Consider the following 10,964-nt stretch of genomic DNA (forward strand, 5'->3'; position numbering starts at 1 on the left):
AATGTGGACAAGGTCCAAGACCCAGATGGAGTATGGGATGGGGCCTCGAGAGCCTAGGTATTACTCTGGATGGACTCAGTGGGACCAGATGGAATATGATACCTGGTTCTGGGAATCACCTTAGGGACCCACAAAAGGGTGGTGATTTACTATGAACAGCCAAAGTTATGTTTGAAGTGCAAGGAAGAGGGACATTTGGCAATGGCCTGCCCATACGCAATTTGCATGGTGTGTGAAGAGGAGAGTCATGTGGTGTGAGAATGTAAAAAGGAATGGAAATGTAATTTGGGCAGAGAATTGGGTCGTGTTCTGCCCCAAAACATTTGCAAATACTATGAAAAGAAAACAAGATGGAGAGGGTATAGTAGCAGAAAGCAGGCAGGGAAAGGGGGCAGAAGGACTGCCGGGGGTGCAGATAAGGGAAAAGGAAATGGATGATACAGGGGACAATAATAGGCCAGACGGGGCCCACAGAGGTGAAGGAAATGAGAAGAAAGGGAAAGGTGATGGGAATGGGGAGCGGGAGGACAGGAGGGGAAGGGAGATAAGGGGGGAGAGGAAGAAGAGGTGGGGATTAGTGGAGGAGAGAAGATGGAGGGAGAGAAAGGGTCAGAGGGAAGCTGGGAGGGAGCAATAGAAGGAATTGGGGAAGGAATAATGGGAGTTAACATGGGGCCTCAAGAGCCTAGGTATTACTCTGGATGGGAGCTAATTAGTCAGCTCTGCAATGAAGCCTCTCATGGAGATATATCCTCCTTCTCCCATTAACTGTGTAGGACATTAGCTATGGTCTAGCTAGGTGAATGGAAACAGCAGCCTTTGAAGTAACAGTTACAGAAATCCTTGTTTGGAGACCTGCTGTGAATTAAGCAGGTTGTAAATCTTCCCTGCGGGGTTCTACTGTAGAGCAAAAAGCACAGATTCAGCAAGCAGCAAATGCATAACTTTAACAACACAAGTCGTCCCATATGCTTAACTTAAGCTATGGATGTGCTTGAGCTTGCATGCTATCAGATGTTATTAAACCTCGAGGATGTTAAAACTCAGTCTTCAGGGCTGAGCCAATCTCTACTGCAGTGAGTTTCACCAGGGTGATATGAGATCTTTTTAAGGGTGCCATAGGGACTAGGTAAAAGTAGTGCTACACTCAAACCACATGATAAATTCAGATAGCAATCTGTAGCATCAAAAGCATTCTGACTTGTCGTCATCTTTCCAAGATTCTTGAAACAGAAAAGTTACTCTATTATTTTTCTGTAGTAAAAATAAACGAGTGAAAACTAAGAGCTGGTATTTTCCAAGAGCTGCCTTGAATCTAAAACTCTTTAAAAACCTCTGCTCTAGTGATTAGGTTGCTAACTTTCCCACATCAGCCCATTGTGTGCTTTCTTGCAGCTTCCTCTATAACTGGTTTTGAACATTGCTATAGATTACAGCAGTGGTACCCACCCTTTTGCCTCTTTGGGCCAGATAAATGGTTTTCAGGCCCTCTGCAGGCCAGATCCCACCAAAGGGCCCAATCTGGCACTCAGTGTGGTGAAGCTGGGCCAATACAGCTGTGTGAGGGGCTCAGGAGGGGCCCAGATCAGGCCCTGAAGGGAGGAACATGGTCTGGCCCCAATCCAGGCACATGGTGGGAATGGCCCGGCACAAATCTTGCCCGGCAGGGGGAAGCGGCATTGCTCAGCTTCAACCTGGCTCTATGTGGGGGAGGGAAAGGGGAGGGCTGGCTGTGATCCACCCTTGTGGGGCTTGGGAATTTGGCACCACTGGAGGGGTAACAATACTATTGCTCCCACACCACCAAATTTCCAATCTCATGGGGAGCCCTGCAATCCAGATGCCATGGCTTTGTGTAGGCCACATTTGGCCCATAGGCTGGAGGTTGAGCACCCCTGGACTACAGGATTGATCCAGTATGGTTATGTTCCTACATAAACCTAAAAATGTCATTGTTTTCACCCTACCTGCAAATCTAAAGACATTATTGTCTGTATTAGTAACTGCTAGATGGATTCCACATTGTGGTGACCTATATCAACTCCCACAACCAAGTACAGGAAACTAGAAAAAGGAAAAAAGGGGTTAGCTACTGGAGCCATGTTTCCAAATAAAAATATGGAAAGGCTTTAGAACCTGTGCTTATGTGGATGTTTCTGTACTCTACCAATTATGGGGAGGTACTAGGGCCCAGGGAAGAACCATATGGTAATGTCCCTTGGGATAATTTTGAGAAGCTCTACGAGGGTGGCCCTTCAGATTTTTCCTTGATTCTACCAATTGCCAATCAGAGGAATTTCCATGGGAGATGAATGTTCTGGGCCCAAATAAGGAATCTTAGGTACTGTTCCACAACCCACACTTCCTACTGATTTTAACAAAGAATATTGCTGATTAGCATTCCTAAAACTCTAGAGAAGTAATTCTTTGTACTCTACTACTGACCTTTGTAAGTTAATAATGCATATGAAGAATGTATAAGTACCCTGCTCATGAAGAAAAATGCTTTTCTCTATGTTCTTACTTTTTCAGTAAAAACAAAGTACATTAAATCTAATTTTCATATTCTATGCATGCTCATATTTTGTAATAAACTAGGGAAAGCACCTGTATGTAGTATCTTGTCAGTGAAAGCCATTATCAAAAGCTCTATGGATCTCCATTATATACACCTCAAGAGAATAAACTCTGTATAATATGTTTTCCTGTTTAGTTTATTTATTTTGTCTCATCTCTAATAATGTTTTCCTCCACACTCAAGTGTGCCTTGCTCAGGTGTGCAATAACTTAGATATTTAAAAAATATGAGCCAAACACTGAAACCATCCATGTACAGGTATTAGCTGTAAAGTGACTACAAATGACATAACGACCGTTGGTAATGTTGCTTTGTTTTATTATTTGCAGTCTTTGCCCTCTGTCAGGAAGGATACATGCACAAGTAACAAGGAATTCTTCTTTCTAATTATCTTCTCGTTCACAACTGTGTCATCAATACTGGCTAGAGGAAAGAAAATGTATTTTTTATGATTAGAGTGGATACATATTCAGCATGAATACTGACATTTAACAGCCTGACTCTTAATACATAATACCTGGAAATCCCTGGCTTCTCAAACAAAGCTAAAAATCATTCTAAACCATTTACAGTTTGGCAGGGTTATATAAACTTGTTCTGCAGTAAGGAAAAAACCTTATCCAGCCAAAGAGTCTTTTTCGCCTTCAACACGTTATTCCCAATTGATGTTTAAATCTAATTGTACAAAAAAACCCAAACCAAACCAAAATAAAAACCAATTACCTTGATGGTATCTTATGTTGTACAATCTTTATTCTGCTGCAGTAAATCCTTTAAAAATAAAGCAGTCTGTTGTAGCAAATATTTTCTTTGATTTTTAGATACTTTTCATTTCCATAATTCTATTATCTAAAGTTTTGACAAACGTAAACACTTTTTAAGGCCTCGTTAATATTACAACACAATCGTAGCTAAGTATGGCAAATATGTTTAATTTTTTTGCCTGAATAGATGGAAAAAATAGTGTGGTTTGAATCATTTAGTGCTGGTATATGTTAAACTATAATATTAATTTTGTTAGTACTACTCACAATGAAGTGCTATCTTTATTGTTCAGGGGATCAGAATTTGTTTCATATTAAATTAAAATTTTAAAAATATTTTTTTGTGCAAATAGGACCTTACAAAATCTACCAGACATTTAAAATATTATATTACCTTCTATGATTTGCCCAGGCTACTAAATTACACACACCTCTGGATTTCTTATATCCTTTGAACATATCTTCACTGAAGTTGTCCTGTACTGGGTTAGTGAACATAATATGATCTATGCATGATCATACCCACTGTCTGACCCCACATACCCACACCACACTATGCTTGATCTGCAGGCAGGGGCAGTCTGCCTGCTGGATCAAGCCCACAGACCCGTCCCTGCGCCCACAAGGTCAAAAGGTTGAGCACCCCTGATATAAGTCAAAAGACAATTGTTATGTAAAGATATGAGGTATGGTGCAGAGACCAAAGTTCATCCTCCATTTTATAAAGATGTGACCCAACACTTCAAGGGCAGAGTAAGGAACACTGACCAGCAGGCTGTGCCACATGATGTTTAAATACAAGTTCTCCATGCCTTACTAAGAAAAACTGCTTGAATCATAACTCTCTTTACTGAAGCAAATGAATGTTCGAAGAAATTATTAGCTAATATTTCTGAATATTTAGGAATAAAATTGGAACATAAGATGGAATTTTTATATTATTAAAGAGCTGAGATCACAAAGGCAACAAACACTTTTCTCTAGGCTAAATGATCAGATTTCTATTTCACAAAAGGAAAAAGAAGTTTTATGGCTGATGGAAAACTTCAGGGAATTAAAAACAAAAAACAAAAAATCACTACAGAAAGTATATTTTATGAACTCTCATGGAATAGTGTGTGAAACTATTACCAATAATATCACATTTCTCTGTTTACATTGCACAATCTTTCCTAAAGCAATCAAAGCTAGTCATTGTAGAGCTGTAGTTAATATATCAGATCAGTAGCAACCAGCCTTCTGACTCTGTGGGCCAGATGAGTGCATGAGGTCAGTCCAGGGGCAGTGTGGGGTCAGTGCATGAGGTCAGTCCTGCACTGTACTGATCTGGCCACACGCTACCCCAATCTAATGCCAGCCTGATGTCATGCAGTCAGATCCACCTGAGTGCTGGCATGATCGGGGGACAGGGTTATGTTATCCACCTCACAGGACTCCCCACAGGTCTGGAAATTTGTCACTAGGGGAGTGGCAATTGAAACTCCCTCTACTCACCTACCATCAAATTCTGGGAAGCCCCATAGGCCAAATGACATGACTCCCAGGGGGTTGAGCATCCTTGTACTAGTTAATTTAATGATGGTATAGGGTTAGAGAGTTGTTGCTGTGATGATCCAGGAAAGGTACAAGGAGATATTGTTTATTGGACCAACTGTATAGTTGGAAGACCTGTTAGACAAGCGTTTTGAATGACCAGGCCTTCCAGCTATACAGCTGGTCCAATATAAATACCACAACAAATCCTTGCTTCTAGATAATTTAAGTATTCTGACATAACATACTTGTTTCATAAACATTTTGTGTTGCATTCTGATAGTATCATATATCATATCATCTGGCTGGGGAGGCACCCCACAAGTCTGGAAATTTGGCAGCAGGGACGTGGTGACAGTGTTAATTGCTGTGACTCTGCAAGTGGTTCTGGAGGCCACAGCAGTTAATACTGCCACCGCTTCCCATTGCCAATTTTCTAGTTATGGCCTCATGCACCAGATCATGCTGGCATATGAAGTTACTCTGTGACAGGATCCAGGGTGCACAGCTGGGCCAGCACATGGGGTCAGCACATGGCTGGATCTGGCATGTAGGGCTGGGCCATTGTGCTAGATCATACTAACAGACTGACCCTGAACACCAACCCCTATGCTGTATCTGGCCCATGGACTACCCAGGCCCAGAGAATCCAGCCCACAGACTGGCTCATGTTACTCATCCAGCCTTTGGGGACAGAAGGTTGAGTACCAGTGGTATAAGTCACAAGACAGGTTTTAAATTTGTGAGAAAGAAGAAAAGTTTAAATGATATGTATGTAGGGAAAAGAAAATGCATCTCATTCTCAATCCTGTCTGGACTATACTGGACTATATACCTTGACCTTTTAAATATTCTAAAGTTGTACAAAGTTTTGTTTTGTTTTGTACTGTTTTTTGTTTTTTGCTTGTTATATGTGATAAATAGAAAATAAGGGCCATCTCAGTTTTTCATTACAGTGCTCTTCCTTGATATTCAAAATGAAATGTATTCTTACTACTTTTAATTTCCCACTTTTTTATAATGCTTTTAAGCAGAATTTGCACTTTTATTCCTGCCATTTACAAATTGCCATCCTTTTTAATAACAGTAAATTACATGTGCAGTTTTATCCCAGACAAAGTTGTGGCTTTACTGACAAGTCGCCATAATGGTAAATCTGGTTTTGTTCGTAGCATGAGATCATAATACCATTAACATTATTCTCTTGCCTTAAAACAGTTAAGTACACTTTTAACAAGATGTGTTTTAATTTGCTTTCATAATTAGATCTGATTGAACAATCCACTTCTACTTTTTCAGATAATTTAAAATGCATGCCTAAGTGCTTTGTTGTGCTAGGTGTAGGCCTAAATATAGGTTTAAATGCTTTGCTGAATTGGGTCCTGGATCCATCTATGTCTGATAACAAATTAACACAGATTAGACACACAAATTAGACTCTGTAAGAGAATGAACAAATATATGAAATGCTTTCTCTGTTTGTTCCTGTCCTGATTAAATTTAATATGAGTTTTGCCATTATCTTTAATAGGATTAAGATTGAGACATTACTTTTCATTTCACTGAATATTATTCTAAATGCTAGAGAGTACACAATATTAAATTGCTTTCCTAATAACAGAAATGGTGAGTTAAAATCTATTCTCTACAAAGCAGCTGTTGTAAATAAAGCAACTGTATTAGCATTTTCAAAGATAAACAAAATATTTTAAATTAAACTATTTAAAATAAAGTGAACGCCACTTGGTCAGTTTTTTAAACCAATACATTCTTCACCTGATCCTACAGTGATATTTTTTATTAGAAACTGCATATATTTGTGGGATTGGGGAAATCATAGAAAATTAAGGCTGGATGGAACCTCAAAAGGTCATATAGCCCAAACCCCTGCTTAAGGCAGGATCATGTCCGTCTACACCATTCCAGGTAAATGTTTGTCTAAACTGCTCTTTAAAATGTCCAAGGTATAGGTAATCTGTTCCAATGCTTAACCATTCTCATAGTGAGAAAATTCTTCCTAACATGCAACCTAACTTTCCTTTGTTGCAATATTAGACTATTATTATTTGTCCTGTCCCATGCAGCTTCGAAAAATAGTCTATCATTTACAACCACCCTTCATACATTTGAAGAATGTTACCACAGCTTTTCTCTGGGATAAATAAGTCCAGTTCTTCCAACCTCATGTTCCCTAGACCTCTAATCATTTTAGTTGGTCTCTGCTGGCTTCTTTCTGATTTGTCTACATCCTCCCTGAAATTTTCAAACAAGAGCACCTTGTTGACTCATATCCATATTATGGTCTGGGATCTTGAATGCACTATGGTACATCTTATCTGGACTTGCTGACTTAAAAACATCAAGCTTCTCTAAGTAATCTCTAACCTATTCTTTCTCTATCCTAGGCTGATCATCTCCTTCCCTATTTTTGCTGCCAGCCGTGTTCAGTATCTGATACCTGCCTCTATTCATGGTGACTGAAGTAAAAAAGATATTAAATACTCAAGGCTTCTCTGCATCATCTACTTTGCCTTCCCTGTTTACTAAGGATCCTGCACTTTCCTTGGTCTTCATCTTACTTTTTTAACATAGAATGTTTTTTGTTGCTTTTAGTACACTTGCTCACTGCATCTTAACGCGGGCCTTAGCCTTTCTGATTTTCGTTCTGCACATCCATGCAGTATTCTTGCACTCACTCCTAATAATATGACCATGTTTCCAAATTTTGTAAAATTCAAATGGGCTAAATTTAATCCTGATTTAACTCCAGGCATTTCCATGGTTACGCTGCAGATGAATTAGGAACGTAGCTCAGTATCTTTATCTACATTTCAAATTCGATAAAAAAAGGAATCCACAACAAAGGGTAACAGATATCCATACTGGACGGAAAAATGCTGCATCCAGGAAAAATGAAAGCTGCTTCAGCTGTGCATGAGCTATTTAAAATTGTGTGAAAAACCATAGAAAGATACTAAAAATCCATTTTCTTTTAATCCTTTCCTTGAGTCAAACTGTACCACAACAAATCTTTCCATAATAGTGTAAACTGTGTGCTCATAAGAGATTAAAATACTCACTTAACATCTCACTGCAAAGAATCAGACCTCAGTTTTAGGATCAGAACTACCCATCTTCTGGACCTGAGATTTAATGCACAACACTGTGCATGTAAACAGCTTCTACATTTGATATAAAAATAAAATATCTTAAAATTAATTTTATTTAAAAGGAAAAGCCAAATTAAGTGAAGCAGAATGTAACCCCTAACTCATTTATCATCAAGGTTTTCTTTATCAGATGCCTGACATATTCAGATCACTCTGTGTTGAAATTGCGTAGAGTCATTATACTCCTCACAATGCTATAAGCTCTTCCCTGACCTCAGTTTCTTCTCTGTACCAAAAAAAGTGTTTCATGAGGCACTTTGTGAGGAGTCTCACCAATGCTGCTGATATTTCTTTTTTCTTTCTCCCCCAATGTTTTCCCTAACTTTCTTCTTTCTTCTCCCCCCCCCCCCCCCCCCAATCTTCTCTGCATCACTCAATTTCCTATCTTTCTTCTGGAGTCCCCTCTTTTTCACAGGCAATGCAACAAGAAAATACTCAAATAGAAGGTTTCCCATGCAAGAAGACCTGTCTGTTTTTTGAGTAGGCACAAACCTGCAGAAGTGGGATGGGGAATGATTATTTTTGGTGGAAGGCAGGGTAGATTTGCACCATAATGCCATGTCCAGACATGCACGGCCATGCTGTAGTGTATGTGGTGCCACAGACATGTCTGCAGCACCATACACTGTGCATTCAGGTGTTCTTCTTGCTACAAGGTAGTAGTGTGTGTGTGAGGGGGGGTTGACCTCGAGAGATCCCAGGGTCAAAAATCCCACACAAAAAAAAGCAGTATGGCACATGTGGGGGCAGCATGCACTACCCAAACCAGAGCCTGGCTGGCCAGAGCCATACTCTGGCTGCCAGCCAGACTCTGAGGGGCAGGATCGCCAGAGCTACAGCTCCCTGAGACCCCCAAGTAAGGCTGCTGGGGCCAGCACAGTTGCCCCAACCCTACCCGGTGTAACTTGCCATGCACCGCAAGGTGCGTGGCACAGGTGTTCCCCAGGGACAAGTAGCAGTAGCACATGGTATTGCTTCTTGTCCCTGCGGAAACAAGCATCCATGCTTGTGTGGACGTGGCTATAGAATCACTAAATCAGAGATGCATAGCATGTTTTTTGTAAACAGTGGGCGTACTTCATCAGATGCTAGCGAACCATTCTTACTGACTGCAGTCTTATATGCTATTGGCTTCTGTTAATTTTCTATTGATTCAGCTGCCTTCTCTGCAGTTCTCCAAATTCAGACTTTTCTAAGTGTAGGAAATATATGAGAGAATAAGAAACAGTTTCCAAGATGACAAGTTATAGGAGTGTCATGCTTCTCCATTACCTCGTATCAGCCCCACAAGCAGCTGCAACAGTGAACAATCAATCTTCTTGTAGGCACTCCTGCAAAGTGGCAGGCTTGCATCGGCACTTCTCTTAGAGGGAGCACCACACAGCTTCCTCATTCTTAACAGGGAACACATTTCACACCCATTCCTGCTAACAAGCACCAAATCGAGGAGGAGCTATTGATGCTGTGCTGGTGGTGCCCCTTACTGCTGTTCTCAAGCTTGTCGGAAAGCACAGAGTGACAGCAGAGGGCACTCTCAGCATTGTTTTGCTGCCTGCAGCAGCTGTGAGGAAGAGATGCTCAAGAGCAGTGATCCCCAGGAGTGCCAAGGAAGAAATGTAGGCATGTCTACATATACATGTACATACATACATACATATATATACACATACACATATGTGTGTGTGTATAATATTCATAACAATATGAAGGTAGCTTCCCCTGTTCTTCACTCACACATGAATATGCCATTTCTGTGCTTTGGTGCATGGGAGAACAGAGAAAAACAATCTTCAGGGCGGAGAAAAAAACTAATTAAGAGAAGCCCCAAAGGTCAATGAAGAAAATAAAGACACTTATCCAAAGCAGATTAATGTTATAAGGTATCTGTATTTCAATAAGGCAGAGGCCTACTTGAGGTAGGCACTGTGCAAATATGTAATAGAAAGCAATCCTTGTCAGAAAGTGTTTATAGTCTGAGGCTCCAATCCTGAAAGGCATATGGGCCTACACCTCACACACATAGGTCTAATAGGTATAAGAAGAGAAATAGAATTTCAAGGGAAAAATAACAATAGGAAATCTTTCAGGATGGTATTACAACATACTACAACAGCTCACAGGTGTAATTTAAAGACATTCTCAGGCTCTGAATACATTAAAAACCAACACATCCTCTCTTTAGGAATAAGCTAAAAGGGAGGGAGAGAAACTTAATTAAAACAGAAGCTCATGCTCTCTGTTGAGAAAAATTAAGTTAAAATTAAAACAAGTTCCTTAAAAGAAATATTATTTCCTCTCAGAAACAACAAGAAAATGCACTTCCTTTGTGGAACATATAAAAAATAAAAGGGTTTAAGGGGTTGTCGTCCCACTTGAGATTTACAGACTTTTCAAATATAATTTTCCACTGATCTCAGAGGTTTTACTTTCATCCTCCTTATTGTTAACATTCAACCTGAAACACCTAGTCTTCATCAGGGAATTTACACAGCTAAACATACATTTTAAACCTTTAGAGGAATCATAGCTACAACTAAATCTAACCTTCATATGCAAAAAAAAAAAACTTTTACATTTGAATTTTGTAATTATTGCTGCTATGATTTGCATTGTGATGGTACAGAAGAGACGCTGTTATGAACCAGGCTACCATTGTGGCAAGTACTACATAAATGCAGAAAAAAGACATTTCTTAAATACCATCAAGAACTAAGTCAAGGGCTCCTGAAATTTTCATAGACATTAGGGCTAGAAGAAACCGCATGAGATCATTGGGTCCAGCCCCTTCTGATTTACAGTCATAAATATATGCATGTTTTCCAAGTATGGGTATGCCTATAATGCCCTTAAACTCACAGTGGTTCTACCTTTGGCTTTGCTCCTCTGAGCACAGAAGTACACTGCAACATAAGCTTTCTT

This window comes from Alligator mississippiensis, chromosome 1 (assembly GCF_030867095.1).
Source record: "Alligator mississippiensis isolate rAllMis1 chromosome 1, rAllMis1, whole genome shotgun sequence".
NCBI classification, from domain to species: Eukaryota; Metazoa; Chordata; order Crocodylia; family Alligatoridae; genus Alligator; species Alligator mississippiensis.